Source organism: Hypanus sabinus, chromosome 23 (assembly GCF_030144855.1).
Source record: "Hypanus sabinus isolate sHypSab1 chromosome 23, sHypSab1.hap1, whole genome shotgun sequence".
Lineage (NCBI taxonomy): Eukaryota > Metazoa > Chordata > Chondrichthyes > Myliobatiformes > Dasyatidae > Hypanus > Hypanus sabinus.
In genome coordinates, this window is record NC_082728.1 from 19,102,304 (window position 1) to 19,121,258 (window position 18,955).

General features: G+C 42.5%; 1 long non-coding RNA gene across 2 annotated transcripts in view; it reads left to right on the forward strand.

The window, feature by feature from the left end:
* The window catches only part of LOC132380009 (uncharacterized), a 31,225-nt gene extending 14,537 nt beyond the window's left edge, over window positions 1-16,688 (forward strand). The window contains exons 2-3 of one of the 2 annotated variants that reach the window (XR_009507609.1): window positions 7,312-7,496; window positions 15,776-16,688. This is a non-coding gene — a long non-coding RNA (uncharacterized LOC132380009). Of the gene's footprint in view, window positions 1-7,311; window positions 7,497-10,580; window positions 11,987-15,775 lie in introns of those variants that run through there. The other variant, XR_009507608.1, reaches the window with a different exon arrangement.
* Window positions 16,689-18,955: the final 2,267 nt, after the last annotated feature.

Genomic DNA, 18,955 nt, shown 5'->3' on the forward strand with positions numbered 1-18,955 from the left:
TGAGGGGAAGGGGCCAGTGGGGGGGGGGTGTTTGATTTCAGAAGTCTTCGAAGGCTTAGGGACTCGTCTGAGATGATGACAAAATTTAAATCGGAAATGGGAATGTGTGGCAAATAAACAGAATGTTTGGCATTATGATAATTCTACATGAAAGACGCCACGGCATAACGGAAGGTACTAGAAGAAAAACCCAAAAAGCAGGATCTGAAGTTCCACCCCCACAGTTCCGACTGTGACATATCTAGCAAAGCTGCTGCCTCACTGCACCAGTGACCCAGGCTTGATCACCGTTGCTGGTGGAAAGTGCATGGTTTTTCCTTTGGCTCTGTGGGGTTCTCCAAGATGTTCCTGTTCCCCCCTTCTTCCCAGTGGCGGACTGGGTGCGAATCTCTCCAGCTGCAAGGGGGAAGAGAGAGCAACTAGATTCGCAGGGAGCGTAGGAACTCGACCAATGGGATTGCTTTGATGAGCAGTGGGGTCTACCGTCAGTTTGAAAACTAGATAAACACAAGCTCGGCCAAATCAATGAAAAAGTTATTTTCATTTAAGGGGAACCTGAGGGGAAAATTCTTCACTCAAGAGGGTTGTGAGAGTGTGGAACGCGCTGCCAGTGCAAGTGCTGCATGCAAGTTCGATTTCAATGTTTAAGAAGGCCCACTGTACATAGATGGTAGGGATATGGAGGGCTATGGTCCCAGTAGGAAGCTTAAATGGCTCAGCATGGACTAGATGGGTGGAAGGCCCTGTTTTCATGCTGAACTTTTCAATGACTCCGTGATTCTACCGATACCGTAAACCTGCCAGTACATCATAAAAAGTAATTCTCCGGCTCACAAATACTCACCAGGGAAGGACGTCTACCATCCTTACCCAAGTGTGACCTATTCCTAACTCTAGACCTACAACGATGGCTTTGATACCAAAAGGCCCCTTTGAAGTGGCAAATAGGAACATATTCAATTCTGATTTTGTTCACAACCTCCCCGCCCCTCCCACCCCTGCACGCACACACACCACACAGAAAGGAATTCCATGAAGATTAAAAATAATATTTTTTTAAAAAATAAGCAAATTGTGTAAGTGGATGATCTGTTCAAGGTCTTTGCAGAAGAGCGAGAGGATGCAAGTCAGAGTACTCGCCACTAGATGGCGGCAGAGTCCCAGCCACAAGGCACGCTGCGACCACAAAGCTTTCTTCAAGAAAAATCAGCCTGGATCTCTCAGGAAGATGAGGTGCAAATAGCTCTTTTATTATGCATACATAGAATGTAGGCATGGACCATACTTAATGCCCAGCTCTCATTACACTTGAATGAAGTTGACCCACTTCAGGGTCCGGAATCACATGGACCAGGATGAAAGATCTCCTTCCCCGCTGTAAAAGAGGAAACCAAAAGGTTTATACAACAGTCCAACGGTTACCATTACTGATACCAGATTTAGTTTAGTTCAATTCATTTCTCCAGGTGCTCCCGCTTCCTCCCGTATTCCAGACGTGTACAGGTCAGGGCTAGTGGGCAAATATCTATAGACATGGCCGAATCAACGCATTTCACTGTATGTTCAATGTACAAGTGACAAATAAAGCTAATCTAGTATATTTTTTAATTCAATGCCCCTATCCCACAGGATATGTATTTTATTTATTGAGATACGGTGCAGATACAGTACGGCCCTCAAAGCCCTGATTTAATCCCGGGACAATTTACTATCCACAAGGCAAGGAGACAGCTTCCCACTGCTCGCCAGCACCGTTGGAATTATTGATCTGCTGGTCATGTCCCACAGCCCTGCGGTTTGCACCACGTAACCCAGGCGAGGGAAAGCACAAACTGATCTTGACTGTTTGTCAAACCGCCTCCATGGTACTTGGACTCGACCTCACGGAAAACCCTTATTCTGCCCCGCCTGCTCTGTCACTGAAACCCAGCTTTCCTGTCTGAAGTGTAATGAACATGAAACGCCAGCCACTCCTCTTCCCACAGACGCTGCCTGACCTGCCGAGTATTTAACAAATAAGCGGTTCTACAGGTGGTGGAAATCTGGAACAATGCACACGCGGCGGGTCGAGCAGCATCTTTGGAGGGAAGTAGACGGTCGATGTATCCGAACGACGGGTCTCGGCCCGAAACATCGACTGTTTATTCCCCTTCAAGAAGCTGCCCTACCTGCTGAGTTCCTCCAGCATTCTGCGTGTGGCGCTGAGCACCTGTGGCACTTTGCGTTTTTAATCTCCGTGAAGGCAGAATTAGATTTAATGATTTGCAAACAGAGAAAGGGACAGGGAGAAGAAGTTGAAAGATCTACTGTAGGGCAGAGCCTGAGAGAGGTAGCAGGCAATAAATGAGCTCACTTCAGCTTATTCTCATCCTGCTCTTTTCACCTCCTCAATTTATACTTCCCACAGACTTGCCTTAACTCAACCCCCGCCCTCTCAGCTAGCATCACCATGTCAAGCATCATCTCCTCTTTGTCACACACTTCGGCAATTCCGCTGTCTCCTTCATCTTCAGCTTGACTCATTTCAACCGTTTCCTGTTCTGGTGAAAGGTCATTGACCTGCAACATCGAGGTAGTTTTTCCTCTCTCCCCTCAGTTGAGGTCCGACTTCCTGATTCTCAGAAGCAGGTTGGATTTCCGTACCAGGTCCCACCAAGGTCTTATGGGGTAACACTCCACCGCTGAGCGCGTCTACATGAAATGCTGTCGCAGGAAAGCAGCATCCATCATCCGGGACCCCCACCGAGGACATGCCGTCATCAGGAAGGAGGTACAGGGGCCTCAGAACCCTCACCAACAGGTCCAGGAACGGTTATTTCTGCTCAGCCATCAGACACCTCACCAATGGACTCACTTTCAAGAACTCTTTATCTCATGTTCTCGATATTTACTGTTTATTTATTATTAATTTCTTTTTCTATCTGCACAGCTTGTTGTCTTTTGCTGTCGTTCTGTTATCGTTATTATTCTACAGACTCACTGAGTATCCCCACGAGAAAATGAATCTCAGGGTAGTATATGGTGACATACATGTACTTTGATAATGAATTCGCTTGGAACTTTGATTTATCGCACGCACATGGCAAAGTTCAGTGAAAAGGAGTTGTTTGCGGTTACAACCATGGATGTGCTTTGGGGGGGGGGGGGCAGCCTGCAAGTATCGCCCCGCATTCCGGAGCCGACACAACATACCCATAATGCTCAGCAGAGCAATACAGAACACGTGACAAACTGGCTACCCGAGCGATCCTAGCATTCTCCGTCTTTATTTCGTACTTCCACCGTCTGCAGTATTTTGCTTTTAGACCTGAAAAACCAAAGAGCATTCCCAATGTCTTGTTGGCAGTTGATGATCACGGAAATGATGCGCGTGCTCCAGCACTTAAGACTAGTCATTGATCGAAGGGCCACTGGCTGGAGAAACCCAGCGTTAAACTCAGGGTCCAGATGGTGGGGAAGAGGGAGAGAAGAGAGTACTCCTCCAATGTGATAGAAAGATTATTAATATGTTCCTCAAAAAAAAGAGCATCAGTAACACATTAGTCTAATTTTGTGTCTTCGGTAGCAAAGCCCCACAGTACAAGTGAGTTTCCTGTATTCCATTGAAACTGAAGTTCTTTTTAAATAATACATGGTTTCAAGTGCAATTGCAAATGTAGGTTTGAATCAGAATCGGATATTTTATCACTGTTTTAAGAATTTGTTGTTTGCGACAGCAGTACAGTGCAAGGCATAAAAATTACCAAATTACAATTTATAAATAATCGGAATAATTTGTTCGTATAGTATCACCCTTCAACCAGAGTGTGGTGAATCTGTGGAATTCATTGCCATTGATGGCTGTAGAGGCTGTTTATTTAAAAACAGAGGCTGATTGGTTCTTGATTAGCATGAGTGTCACACAGTACAGGGAGAAGGACGAGGATGGGGTTCAGAGGGAAAACAGATAAAATGTAAAGCAGACTCAACGGGCCAAAAAGCCTGATGGTGTTTCTTCAATGTTTTATAGTCCAAATGGTGTAAAAGGCAAATAGTGAGGTCGTGTTCATGGACCATTGAGAAACCTGATGGCACACTGGAAGAAGCTGTTCCTAAAACTTTGGCTCCTGTACCTCCTTCCTGATGATCGTAACGAAAGGAGGACCCGTCCCAGAGGGGGAGGGTCCTTAATGACAGATCCCACCTCTGTGAAGCACTGCCTTTTGAAGACGTCCTCAACGGAGGGCGGGCTGTGCCCATGATGTCGTTGTCTAGACTCCTCTCACTCACTGAGCTTTCAATTATTTTAAACTCCATAACTCCTTCCACAGCTCAGACCATGTTGCCAGCACGGGGTCACATCTCCATTATTACAGAATACAGATTAATGCAGAGTAACACTTCTGAGGAAGAGTCCATTCTGCCTACATCTTAATCCCGTTCGTGGATTTTTACTCTGCAGTATCAGTAACTGCTCTCGGGACAGAACCGATGGCAGTGGACACGGCCCCCCCCCCACTACTGAGCGCACCCACACGAGAAAAACATCGCAGGAAAACGGCATCAACCATCAAGGACCGCCACCACCCAGATCTCCGGGCTGCCATCCAGAAGGCAGGACAGAAGACTCAGGACCCACACCACCAGGTTCAGGAACAGTTACTGGCCCTCAACCATCAGGCTCCTGAACCAGAGGGGACAACTTCACTCGACCTCACTCACCCCATCACTGACCTGGACTCAAATTTGAGGACCATTATTATAAGACTATTTACTTATTGTTATTATTTCTGTTTCTTTTTACACTTGTAACGTTGGTTGTTTCTCCGTCCTGTCGGTTGAGATCTTTCATTGATTCTATCGCCTTCCTTGAGTTTACTGTGAATGCCCACAAGAAAAGGAAGCTCAGAGATATGTGTGGTGACATACATGTAATAAGTGTGAATTATAAAATTATCACTGTAATATGAATAGACATTCCTACGAGAAGCAGCAATTTCACAATCTACAAGTCTCCTACATTAATCCAAGTCGGAAACACAGATTCTTGATTTCTTGTGATTAAAATGTAAAATGGCAGCAAAGTTCAGGCAACCCCCAGCAACCCCAATTTAACCCTAACCTAACCACAGGACAATGTACAATAATTAATTAATCTAACCGGTACGTCTTTGGACTGTGGGAGGAAACTGAAGCACTCGGGGGGAAACGCAGGCAGTCCACATACAGAGACTCCTGACAGAGGATGCCGGAACTGAACTCCTAACTCCACCACCCTGAGCTATAATACTGTTGCGCTAACCACTCTGATACCATGGCGCACTATCTAAATAGATACTTGATGGTTAGTGCAGATGTGGTGCGTCAAAGAGCCCAATGGTATTGTCTAACTCAATGACAAATCCAAAATATTTGTGTTTGATGTGGTAGATTATAGATTTGTTTTATTGATCGTTGGAGTTTCCATGAAGGGACATTCAGGTTGAACAACATCTTCACTGCTCTTTGGAAAGTGTCGTTCATCAGAATCGACAAGGAATTTCCAATTGGCTCTCAAGAGGAAGGGGAAACATTGTACTATTTCAGAGCACAGAAAGGCAATGGAGTTCTTGAGAAGATCTTGCATAGTATACACAGCAAATAATAGATGTACAATTACCTTCAAATTGTACGTAACCAAGGGCAGGTAAACTGTGCACCGTCACACTATTCAGATCAAGGGACATCATATTTTACCTTGGAAGCCTATGCCGCAATAGAAATTCCATTTGATTAAAGGTTCAAAGTGCAGGCCATTTACAACTTGGATCTAACTGATGCGCTGGTAATCATGAGAGCAAGGATCAATAATGAACAGGGATTTGAATTCTTTACTTTTAAAATGCTGTGTCAACCCAAGCTGTCCGCCTGTATTTTAACCCAGTTGGGAATTTATGCACCTCCAGTCCAACCTTGACAGAAAAGACACTCAAAATGCTGGAGGAACTCAGCAGGTCAGGTAGCACCTATGGAGAGGAGTAAACAGTAGACCTTTTGGGGTGAGACACTTTAGCAGACCGTGATGGAGGGTTTCCGCTCAAAACATCGACAGTTTATTCCCCTCCATAGATGCTGCCTGACCTGCTGAGTTCCAGCAGTATTGTCTGTGTGTATTGTTTCAGATTTTCCAGTTGCTGCAGAATCTCTCGTATTTTTGACAGTGAAGACAGCTTACTACCATTAGAATGGGCAAACTCCTCAATTTTACCACAAACATGAAAACAAAAATCGCCATCTTTGGAGGACAACCCTTCAGCACCTCACCGCATGGTCAATAACCGTTCAAACACGAGGAAATCTGCAGATGCTGGAAATTCAAGCAACACACACAAAACACTGCTGGAACGAAGCAGGCCAGGCAGCAACTATAGAAAGAAGCACAGTCGGCGTTTCGGTCCCAGACCCTTCGTCAGGTCTCGACCCAAAACATCGACTGTGCTTCTTCCTATAGATGCTGCCTGGCCTGCTGCGTTTCAGCAGCATTTTGTGTGTGTTGCTTGAATCATTGGCCGATTCCCAGATATGTATCAATAGCGACTTATTTCGAGGAGGAGGAGGAGGATCCGGTAGAAGCTATTGTGCCAGTGAAAGGGCTGCATTCGATTGCAGACTATCACGTGCCTCTACGCAAAAACTTACTTTCCACTAAACATGGTCCATCTCTTTCATTCTTTGCATTTATTTCCCCAGGTTTACAGTCCAACCTCTGCCACTACTGTCCAAACTGATGCGCTGTCACAGTATAAGGAGGACACAGACTGGGTCCAGTTTGATAGATTTATATCAGATGAAGACCCACACTCAATGTTTCAGTAATAGCTTCTTTCCCTCCGCCATCAGATTTCTAAACAGCCCATACACTCGTGAACACCAATGCATGGTTTTACTTTTTAAAAATTGTACGTACAGTGTTTTATTTTTGTCTTGCACTCCATTGCTGCCACTGAACAAATTTCACCATATACTGTCAGTGATAATAACCCTCTCTTTGATTTGGAAGTTGGGCTGGATCCTCACTATGTGCCGTGTGTGGCTATTTGTACTGTCTGTGACTATTTGTACTGTGTTTTGCACCTCGGCCCCAGAGGAACGGTGTTTCGTTCCGCTGTATATATGTGAATGTTTGAATAACAATAAACTTGAACTTGAAGTTGGTTTGAAGAGACAGTAAAATCAACCAATTCAAAGCCGAGGGTTGGGAACAATTAAAGGAATCAAAATTCAGCAAGTCACAAAAACACACACAAGTAGGAGACTGCATGAAGTAACTTCGCCACTTGTTCTTTATTCCAGTCTCAACTAACAAATAGTGATATGGATCACGGACACGAGATACAAGCCTAAATTTTTTTAATGACTCGAAAAACCCAAACATGTTAGCTGTCCTGCGGGGGAGAAGGTTGTGAACAGGAGGATGTTCTAGATGATGCCTACATCTACATCTTTACTCCACTGGAACAGATCTGGATACGGTTCAGGTAGGACGTGTTTCTTTAAGAAGAAAATAGAAGCAAGTAGGCAGCATAAGTGCAAATTATTGATCAAAGTGTTTGGGGGAAGTCAAAAGGAACTTTTTCCAAAAAAGTAGTAGGGAGGCAGACCTCACTGCCTAAGACTGAACTAATGAAAAGATCTGGCAAATGGCACAAATGGAAGATTTTGTGTGCATGAGTGTCAAAGTGATGGAATATCCCTCATTGGACTGAATTTGAACCAAAGAACTTTACTTATGCTTCGAAACAAAGAAATCTTGATAATACCTCCACCCATTTCACCATTGTGTCAAAACATAAAGCAAATTTTCCATTTGAGGCTTCCAGAAGGGGAAATTTTCAAGTGCGGATTTTAATATCAAACATAGTGAATTCATCAACAGGCAGGGCAAGCAAATGGGTTCAAATGACATCATAGAGTGAGAGCAGAGGTCAGTAGATTAGCCACACTTAATGGAACTGTTGACAACTTGTGACTGAGGCTGTTGTTTAGTATGTGGTTTATAGCCCTTATATCTCACAGGAGGAATTTACAGCTCTGGAGATTTGTACTGTGATTATATTACAGACTCAGTGGAAGGGAACGTGCTACACAGGAGTACACCATCACTAGAGTCATATTAGAACAAAGTACGCTAATTAGCATCTAACCAGAAGCAAGTTCCTCCTCAGTTCTCACTATGAGTCAATCTTTTTCATGAGCTGCTCCCTTCTCATGAACCAACTCCAAATCTTGATTCCTTTATTATCTAAAAATCTATTCATTTCTACTTAGACCCGGCAGCTGAGCCTCCACAGCTTTCTAGGGCAGAAAATTCCAAAGGATTCATTACTGTCTGGGTGAAGGAATTCCTTCATATCTCTCTCCTGAATCGGTGACCCTTTAGTTTGAGATTTCTATCCTTGGTTCCAGACACCCCAGATTGGAGAAACAACATTCTTCCACTCACCTATTCAAGTGCTGTAAGAACTTGGTATGTTTCTTTGAAGTCACACCTCATTCTTCTCAGCATGAGAGATGACAGATGCAATTTGACCAACCTGAACCTATATGAATAGATGTCCCATGAGCTTTATTGCTCGATGGACCGTAAACCAGAAGGTATAAATGAGCCTGATGTCAGCAGAGGAATTATGCAGTTGAATAATGTCTTCCACAACTGCCCTGCTGGAATGGTTAGTACAAGCATTAACCTCGCATTTGCCACCCTGCCCTATGCCATGAAATAGAATTGGCACAAATCAAAGTGCAGTAATGGTTTAAAGCAGGGGTTCCTAACGTGGGGTCCACAGGTTAATTAGGGGTCCATAGCATAAAAAGAAAAGTTGGAAACCCTTGATTTAAAGTATTGTGTGCTGTAGCTACTGATGTTTTTTTTTTAAAAAAGGCATTTGGAACTCAAAGAAAGCTCCGTCAAGAAGCATCAGTTGTAATTGTTTTGCAGCGAGGACCACAGCTCCACCAATTTGTATTCTAAAATGCAACAGCATTAAGAAGCACATTTCCAGCTTAGAATATAACCAAAAGTGGTCATACTCCTTAAAATAAACAATTCTTTAAAATCTTAGGATCCAGCAATGAAGATCAAAGTTTTGTCTATTCTAAGGTTAAGGGGATGGTAACTGATCAATTCACCAATAGTCAGCTATTGGTATAATTAATGCTACTGCTTTAGAAACAAGCACTTGATCTATGAGTTAAGGTTAATGCAAGCAGGCTTTTCCCACTCTGGGTGAAACTAGAACTGGAGATCATAGGTTAAGGACGAAAGATGAAATATTTACGGGGAACCAGAGGGGGATCTTCTTCACTCAGAGTGGTGTGAGTGTGGAACGAGCTTCCAGTGGAAATGTTGGATGTAGTTTCGATTTCAACATTTAAGGGAAGTTTGGATTAGAACATGGCTGGGAGGGTATAGAGAGCTATGGTCCAGGTGCAAGTTGATGGGATAGGCAGAAAAACAGTTTGGCATGCACTAGATGGGCTGAAGGGCTGCAGTGCTCAGACCAAACAATTTCTCTCTGCCTCAATGTATATTGTGGAAAAAGGGCAGTGAATTCCATAACCACTTCCTATCATGTGTAGGAGATATGAAAGCCATCGTTTCCAGTAAGTGCAAGTGTAGTCAGGGGTAGTCCCACACCTCAAATGAAGCAGAAAATCACCTTTATTCAACTATAAACACACACAGTGGAATGATCAACCTCTCAGCTCTGGAGATCTGTGCTCGATTCTGACCAAGGGGAATTTAGCATGTGGAGTTTGCATGTTCCACATGCCACAATGTAGGCTTTCTCTGGATCCTCTGGTGTCCTTCCACCTTCTAAAGAGTGGCTGGCTGATGGGTTAAAAACTGTCTTTACTAAATTGCCCCCAGAGTAGTTATGTAGAAGAACAGAGGCTGGGCATCAAAAGAGAAGAAAGGAATGCCAGTAGGAAACGGGGGTTTGATATGAATGGATTCCTGATGGTTGGTGCAGATGTAACGAGTCGAAGAACCTAACTGCATTGTCCAACTCAATGACAACTCCAAAATAGTTGTGTTAGATGCAGTAGTTTATCAATCTTGAAAAGAAAAACAAAGAACTCAATTCAAATTTGTTAAACTAGTCTAATTCATAAATAAGTGGCATTTTCTATTCTGGTGTCTATATAGGAGGTGATCACATGGTGTAAATGTAGGCCAAATTCAGGTTCTAAAACATAGATAGAAGAATTGCAGACCCTTGATTGGGTTAAAGGTTTGATGAAGTGTATTTTCAAGTGCTGCACACAATGGTCTTTGAGTTTAGTGCCACAGGAAGGGGAAGGTCAAGAGCCTGGACAATTAGAACCTACTTACTCCCAATACAAAGTAAACACATACTCATAACTATCAAGAAACTACTTCAAGCCTAATTTATTACATGCCATTTGAAAGCACTTCCTACAGTGCTTCAGTGGACAAAGAGGGGAATGTACAACTTTCAATTGGCAACTATAGAAAAGAGATACAAAATTCAAAGTAAGTTTATTGTCCAGGTACATATATGTCACCATACACAACCCTGAGTTTCACTTTCTTGCAGGCATTCTCAATAAATCCAAGGGACATTGCAGAATCAGTGAAAGACCACATCCAACAGGACGGACAAACATTCAATGTGCAAAAGGCAAGAAGTGTGCAAATACAAAAGGAAACAGAAATAACAATAATAATAAATATATAAGCAATAAATATCAAGAACATGAGATGAAAGTCCTTGAAAGTGAGTCCACAGGTTGTGAGAACATTTCAGCGAAGGAACGAGTGAAGTTATTCCCTCGGGTTCAAAAGCCTAATGGTTGAGGGTTGAGAAATGAATGGATTCCGCTTAAAAGTGTGGGGAACAAAAATTAACCTGTGACCCATGACATTCTTGCAGCAAAGTGTGTTACAATCAATCACAGATTCTTGTGGAAAGGGCCAATTTTCGGATACAGACCTTGCAGCACACCAGGGAAATCCAATGACGAGGAATTATTTCATCTCAAACACCATTCTCAGGAATCTCAACCATAAGCGGTGGACTAAAATCCCAGTTGGGTTCCAAAATCTTTTGTTTGGAGTATGATCAAGAAAACGAGGCCCTTGTTTTCAGAACCGAGATACAAAGTCAGTGACTTGGAACAGGGAAATGTACCACCTTTCTCAGTGGCAGCAGATTTCAGAGTGTTTTAACATTTGTGTAAAAGAGCACTGCAAACTCTAACTAAGCAATGTCAAGCAATGTTAAAAATGACAACTGTAGATGTAGAAATTTTGACCACTGTTGGAACGGCCCTCTTCAGAATAATGTCACAGGATTTTTCAGCACTCCTACTGAAAGAAAAAGATGGATCACAATGTGTCTCCTCCAAAAAATTCCACAAAGCAAAGCAATGGGGATGACTGGGAAGGAAAGATTTGAAACAGAAAGGGAAAAATCTACAGCTCTGTTTCAGCCAAAGTAAATTCACTGTTAATCAAGCAATCTAGAGCCCAAAACTTAGAGCAGCTTTTATTAGTACACTCTACTTAGAGGTCTAGCGGGACTGAAAGTTCACTGGCCCAAGGCTCATGTACAGGGCCACCTGGCTTGAGAGACAGGAACCTTTAAATGCACAGTCATGACACAAAGGAGCCTTTGTCCTTCTCATCCTGCTTGGTGATGGGACACCTCCTAAAAAAGAAGAGAAAGAGACCCAAATAAAAGTTGATTTGCAGAGGGGAGAGCTCAAAACAGGTGTGTTGCATAACTCATTGCTCAAAGTGTGCTTTCGTCAATTCATACATAGCAGACAGCTCATTCTTTGGGAATTGAGTCCCAGGCAACTGCCGACACAAATTGACAAATCTGGCTCGGGAGAGGAGATGCCTTCTTTTATCAAAAGGAAGAGTTTATGAAGCCCAAAAACATGTAGGTTTATTTTCCCCTTGCTTACCAGAACTCTTGCATTGCTAGTTAAGTATGTTCCACTGACAGACTGTTGTTTAATTCTCATGGACGTCACTGGTCTACTAAAGTTACAGCTGCCAGCAAGAGGCATTTCAAGTTTCAGAAGCTGAATGATGGAGGCTTCAATAAAAGTTGGTTAACTACAAGTCTGTAAGTAATAATTTACAGCAGGAATGATGTCAGGGCCATCTCGGTGAAACTTCATTGAACACCCCTGCCCGGAGCCATTCAGAATCAGTTTTCTCATCACTGATACATGGTGTGCAACTTACTGTCTTACAGTGGCCACACAGAGCAACACACTAAAAATCACCATAATAATATAAAATAGATGTGTTGCAAAAGGAGAGCAAAAAAGTAGGTAGTGTTCATGGGCCATTCAGAAATCTGACCGCAAACGAGAAGAATTTGATTCTTAAACATAGAGTGCATGTCTTCAGACTCCCCCATCGTAGCAATGAGAAGAGGACTCGATGGTGAGGGTGTCCCTAATTGATGTGGAAGGCAAGTTAGTTTTTACTCTCTCATCTCATGTTAGTTCCTTTATTCCACTTTCTAATGTGCCCATAGCTACAAAAATATCAGCAGCTTAAAGTTATGTTGTCACCATAACAATGCCTCTCAAGAGCCTTTGTCATCACCCATCCAACTGTACCTGCTTCCATGTTATTTACCTATGACATCCAGCCAGTGCAGATTGGAATTAAAAAGATATTAAAAGCAGCCTTGGGCAAACTGTTAAATTACTGCTGGTTTTCCAGAGACATCGGATAAACAACTCATTCGTGGTTCGAGTGAGCAGAGGTTTGTAGATGGGGGTTCAACCACATTTATAACCTGAGGGATTGGTGTTCTAGATTCTCATTCACTTGTCCAAATGGTGTGAATATGGGACAACGACAACATTGACCTGATAAGCACAACCTGTCAATTGAACAGCCTGGCAGGTGCCTTGCAAAAATATTCGCTGGAGGACACTGGTGCTCTTTATTCCTTCCCACAGATGCTGCCTGTCCTGCTGAGCTCCTCCAGCATGTTGTATGTGCTGAAACTATCTACCCTGTCCTTGCCTCTTGTACAACTTTTATTACATATATTTGGTGCAGTCCAAGTGATCATTTTGTGAAGTTGCAATAACAAACCAGTGAATTCCCCAGAGTTAATTTTATCCAGAATGCAATGGGAAAACACTTAGGTTAATCTGCCCACCGCATGTTCTTGGGGGTGGGGGGTGGGGGTCAGCCATGAGCTTTATCATGAAATTAATTGACAAGTCTCAAAGAGATCCCTCCAAACTGACATTGTTTAATTCCTGCACAAATACTAGTTTAGCTATACCAATGCAAACAAATAATTTGTTCCGCAATATATTACTCCTTTATAACTAAATCTCTCCAATGTGAAAGAACACTATCTGTATGAAGCTTATTTAGAAAATTTAACATTTACTTGCCTTCTTAGATTTTTAACTGAAGGTGAACAGATTTTTTTCTCTCTTGGATCAATTTATCCATCATATACTTACAAACAATTAAATAGCTCTGATAGACCCTGCTAAAGATTTAATCAAACTCATGAACAGCAGTTTTTAGTAAAATAAAATTTCTGTTTGGACTTTGACATTAGTTCATCACTGGCTTTGATTTTTCACAAACAAAACACAGAATACATTTCTGGGGGGGAAAAAAATCAAGAAAATGCCAGGGATTTGAACTTGACAGAAACAGTTCAACTGCTTTCACCATTCTCAGTAATCGACCATTGGCACAACTTGACTGGAGGACGTGGTGGGACTCCCAGACTCGCAAAGGCATGCATGGCTTTGACATCGACTTACAAATTATGTGCACAGGTGCACACCAAACACAACCGTCAGTTCAGAAAATGCTAATCTGCTGGGGAATTGATGTAAAACAACTTGGACAGTTGCACACCCATAGGGTTCCAAGAGAAAGCCCCAAGGCATTTCAAAACCTGACAATTGCTGTCAGAGGGGCAAGATGAAATTTTTTTTGTTGTGCGTTTCAATGTCAGGTTATCCATCTTATAACCAGCAACAGACTCTCAAGAAACTACCAAGACAATATTCAGAGCAATTAACTTCCAGCTTCTCCATCTTACTCAGTGTGATATATTTTAGGAAGTGCCCAACATTCAGTTTTACATCTGTAACATGACCATGGCCTCATTCAAGATAATTCACTTAGCTTCCCTGGCGTTGGTTTGATACTTTACACTTCAAGTAACATTAGCCAGCTGACAAACAATAGCTGACTTTTGATTTGGTGGATACCACTAGAAATTGGAGCAAAAAAGAGATATGCAAAAGAAAAAAAAATTACAGAAGCATCTGATTTTATTTAGTTTTTTCTTTTCTAGTTTGGAACTGACTGACTGATTTAATCTTCCTCACTTACTTCCAATTTTCTGCTGTAAGGTTTTGACCGATTAGAATATTAACCCACAGAGAAAGAGAGGAAAAAATTATCTGTAAAGAGGCATTTCCCAACTGGACTGCACTTCAGAGCAATGTTTCAAAAGGAAACATATTAACAACTCTGATTAAAATCTGAACACCTTTCGGCTGTTTATCAGGGTGGAATATTTTTATTTAATTGTTTTATTATTTAAAAAATAAATTTAAATTTATTTAATTTAACAGGATCATGACGGGAAGAGTGCGGCATTAAACAAGTACACGCACTGAAGGAGCATGAGTAATGGTGGTCATAATTAATGCTAAATCAACCCTTGAAAACAATATCATTATGAAGCTTTGTCTTTGAAGCTTATTTTTCAGGATGTGAGGTCAATGGCAAGGTCAGGTGTATAAGATGATGAGAGGCATTGACCATGTGGATAGCCAGAGGCTTTTTCCCAGGGCTGAAATGGCTAACACGAGGGGGCACAGTTTTAAGGTGCTTGGAAATAGGGGATGTCAGGGGTAAGCTTTTCCACACAGAGAGTGATGGATGCGTGGAATGCACTGCCAGCGGTGATGGTGGAAGTGGAAATGATAGAGTCTTTTAAGAGACTCTTAGATAGGTACATGGAGCTTAGTAAAATAGACTTCTCTGCAGTAGGGAAATTCTAGGCAGTCTCGAGAGTAGGTTACACGGTCGCCACAACATTGTGGGATGAAGGACCTGTAATGTGCTGTAAATTTCCATGTCAGCATTTCCTTTGCTTTCCTAACTGCCCCTGATTAGGGTGGACATGGGTTATGTTTTTGAACTGCTGCAGTTCTTCTGGTGAAGGCGCTCCCAAAATGCTATGGGAATTCCTGGAATTAGGGCCAATGATGTTGATGGAGAAGCAGTGTACCCACCATTGAGATCTACAAGGAGCACGGCCACAAGAAAGGCCATGATCTCTTTTTGCTACTACCATCAGATAGCGCATACAGGAGCCATAGGTCTCACACCACTGGATTCAGCAACAGTTATTAACCTTCAACAATCAGGCTCCTCACCAGCATGGATACCTTAACTCACCTCAACAACAAACTGATTCCACAACCTTTGGGGTCACTTTCCAGGAATCTACAACTCGGGTTCTCATATTAGATATTTTTTTTCTGTATTTGCACAGTTAGTCTTCTTTTGCACATTGGTCGTTTGCCAGTTGTGTGCAGTTCTCATTGACTTTATGCTATTCACTGTGAATGCCTGTGAGAAGATGAACCTCGGGACTCCATAGGTTGTGGAATCAGTTCAGTCTTGAGGTGAACGAAAGTATCCATGTAGATATGGTGAGATATACATTCTTTAATAATAACTTTGCTTTGAACTTTGATGTATTTAAAGGGAAGGATTGCCCGTGGCTTGGAAGGAAACCTGGAGGCATCGTCTTCCTTTGTCGATCCAAGCAGAAGAGGTCAGAAGTGTCACAGTCACCCAGCTGAGTCAAAGTAGTACATTTTACAGACAGTGCAGACTGCAGTGGCGGAGAGAAAGAATATTTATGGTGATGGACGGGGTACAAAAATCAAGCACGCAGCTTCATCTGCAAACAAGCAAGTGGAAAGGACTCCTATCCCACTCTTGACTTGGGTTCTTTTAACAGTGGAAAATCTCCTAGGATATCCGATCTTCAGAGGTTGTTACTGAAGATTAAGGTGATGAATCCACCCACACTTCTGCCTCACTGATCCAGGAACCGTAGTTCAAACCTTGCCTTAGGTCACATCTACGCCTGTAACCATGCCAATTTCCGCCAGGTGTTCTCATAGGAGTAACACAGCAGGAGAAAAGGCCAATCAGCCCAACTTGTCTGTGCCAATCAAGTGCCTACCTAAGCTAGTCCCATATTATTTCAAACCTTCCCTATTCTGTCTAAATGTCATTTAAACATGTTATGGCATGTGGTTATTCCTCAACCACTTCCTCTGGCAGCACATTGCATATATACACTGCCCTCTGCAAGGAGAATTTTCCCGTCAGCTCCCTTATATATCCACTCTCACCTTAAGGTTATGCACTCCAGTTTTTAGTTCCCTTTCCCTGGGAAGAAAGCAGCACTGTTAGCGCAATCACCTTACAGCACGAGCTGTAAGATCGGGGTTCAATTCTCATCGCTGTTGCAAGGAATTTATACCTTCTCCACACGATGCGTGGGTTTCCTCCCACAGTCCAACGGTGTACCAGTTGTTAGGTTAATTAGTCATTGTAGATTGTTCTGGAATTAGGCTAGGGTTAAGTCCAGCTTGGCAGCATGGCTCGAAGTGCTCTATCTCCATAGATAAGTAAATTCCTAAATCTTACGGTTGGATTTAGTGAGTTGTTTGCATTGGAAGAATGTTAACACTTGTGGGCTGCCCCCAGCACAATCTGCACTGATTTAATTGGACACAACTTATGCTTTGATATGACAAACTAAGCTAAGTTTTCTTTATCTTTCTTTAAAAAGACTGTGCATTGATCCCCTTCTACATCCCTCATGATTTCACACACCTGCATAAAATCACTCCTCACTCTCCTACAACATTAGGTGCCCTCCTCCAATTCAAAGAATACAGCAGGAAACCAAAGCACCAGAGCTTAGGAGAAGCATTAAAAGAATCAAAAATTAACATTAATAGGACAGTTCAGGAGAATACATTGCAGGGATACAGCAGAGTGGAACCAACAGGCATGGACAGTCTCCTCCTGTGCCATAGTAAAGGAAATTAGATAACAGGCAACAGTTTAAAAGCAGAGAAATCCAAGAAAATACAGGGAGAAGAAAACTACCAGGGAGATCTGAGCATGTTTCTCACTGCCTCCTCGGTGCAATGTAATACTCTGGCTGCCTGATACTGTTCAATTGCCAAACCCAGTCTTTCCAAACATCAGGGTTAGCATAACATGCAAACACCCAGACACAGCCAGGATTGTTCCCCAGCTCTCTGCTATCAATAGATTTGCTCATACCACTGAGAGGAAGATATCTGCCTCCCCATTCACCGTTTCTGCTGGCAGAAGGCGCTTGCCATTAAACATACACAGGGATCCGGCAAACTCAGAACCTTTCTCTGTTGCACTGTGTGCATGTACCAGGAACTTGAAAAGGAACAGGGTCACTGTATTCAAAATAATTACTACCCTCCCCTTTTCTAAACACTGAAAAAACAGGTCAAGTGACTTTTAAAGGATAGAAATTAAATATGTTCAACCATCATCTAACTTTGATTAAATGCTTTTTGAATCTTCTTTTGAATGAGATTCTGGTCACCAAATTATAGGAAAGATGTCAACAAAACAGAGAGTACAGAGGAGATTTACGAGAATGTTACCTGGGTTTCAGCACCTAAATTACAGAGAAAGGTCGAACAAGTTAGATCTTTATTCTTTGGAGCGTAGAAGGTTGAGGGGGGACTTGATAGAGGTATTTAAAATTATGAGGGGGATAAATAGAGTTGACGTGGATAGGCTTTTTCCAATGAGAGTAGGGGAGATTCAAACAAGAGGACATGAATTGAGAATTAAGGGGCAAAAGTTTAGGTGTAACATGAGGGGGAACTTCTTTACTCAGAGAGTGGTAGCTGTGTGGAATTAGCTTCCGGTAGAAGTGGTAGAGGCAGGTTCAGTATTGTCATTTAAAAAAAAATTTGGATAGGTATATGGACGAAAGGAATGGAGGATTATGGGCTGAGTGCAGGCAAGTGGGACTAGGCGAGAGTAAGCATTCGGCACGATATGGTTATATGAATATAATCTTTGGGGCAATGGCATGTAGCTCAAGAATCCAGAAGTCAATCCTCCCCTACTGTCCAATATTAATTGAAAGCACCAGGGTGAGAGATGAACATCACATAGCATTAACGGATGCCTTTGTCACATCCTGGGCATCCCTGAGAGACAGGGTACCCAGTGCTGTCGTTCTCTGTCACACAAGCCTCCCTAGCGTGGACATTGTGCTCAGATTGCATAGGCTGTACTGACTGAGCAACATCCGCCGCATGTGTCCCAAAAGGCACCCTCAACAGCAGTGGTTCTCACTTCGAGGCAGCCTGGCTCTGCGGCCTGCAGTCAATAAATGACATAGCACTAAAATAGAGCTCAGCTGAACTACACTGCACATTGTTAGACTATTTCATGGACTCTGCCATTCGACGTTTAATATTCCATGTGTTACTTGCTCGTTTTTTGCCGTTTGCTTGTTATTCTGGGGTTTTTTTTGTGCGTTGGGTATTTGAAGTTTTCTTTGAACAAGTTCCATGGTGTTTCTTTATTTCGTGGTTGTCTGTGGGAAGACGAATCTCAGGGTTGTATACCGCATACATACTTTGGTAATAAATGTACTTTGACTTTCTGACTTTCATTTACCTCTCCCCTCCCCACCAGCATCCCATAATCTCAGTTAGTTGCTAAAGTTTTTTTTTGGTGAACTGTACTAATTATTCCAATTTCAATGCAAATGTTGCAGAATTATAACAAGTATAATCTCACATTATAAAGTATCAGTATTGAATGCACATTGAAAGATAAAACTAGCTTTTTTGGCTG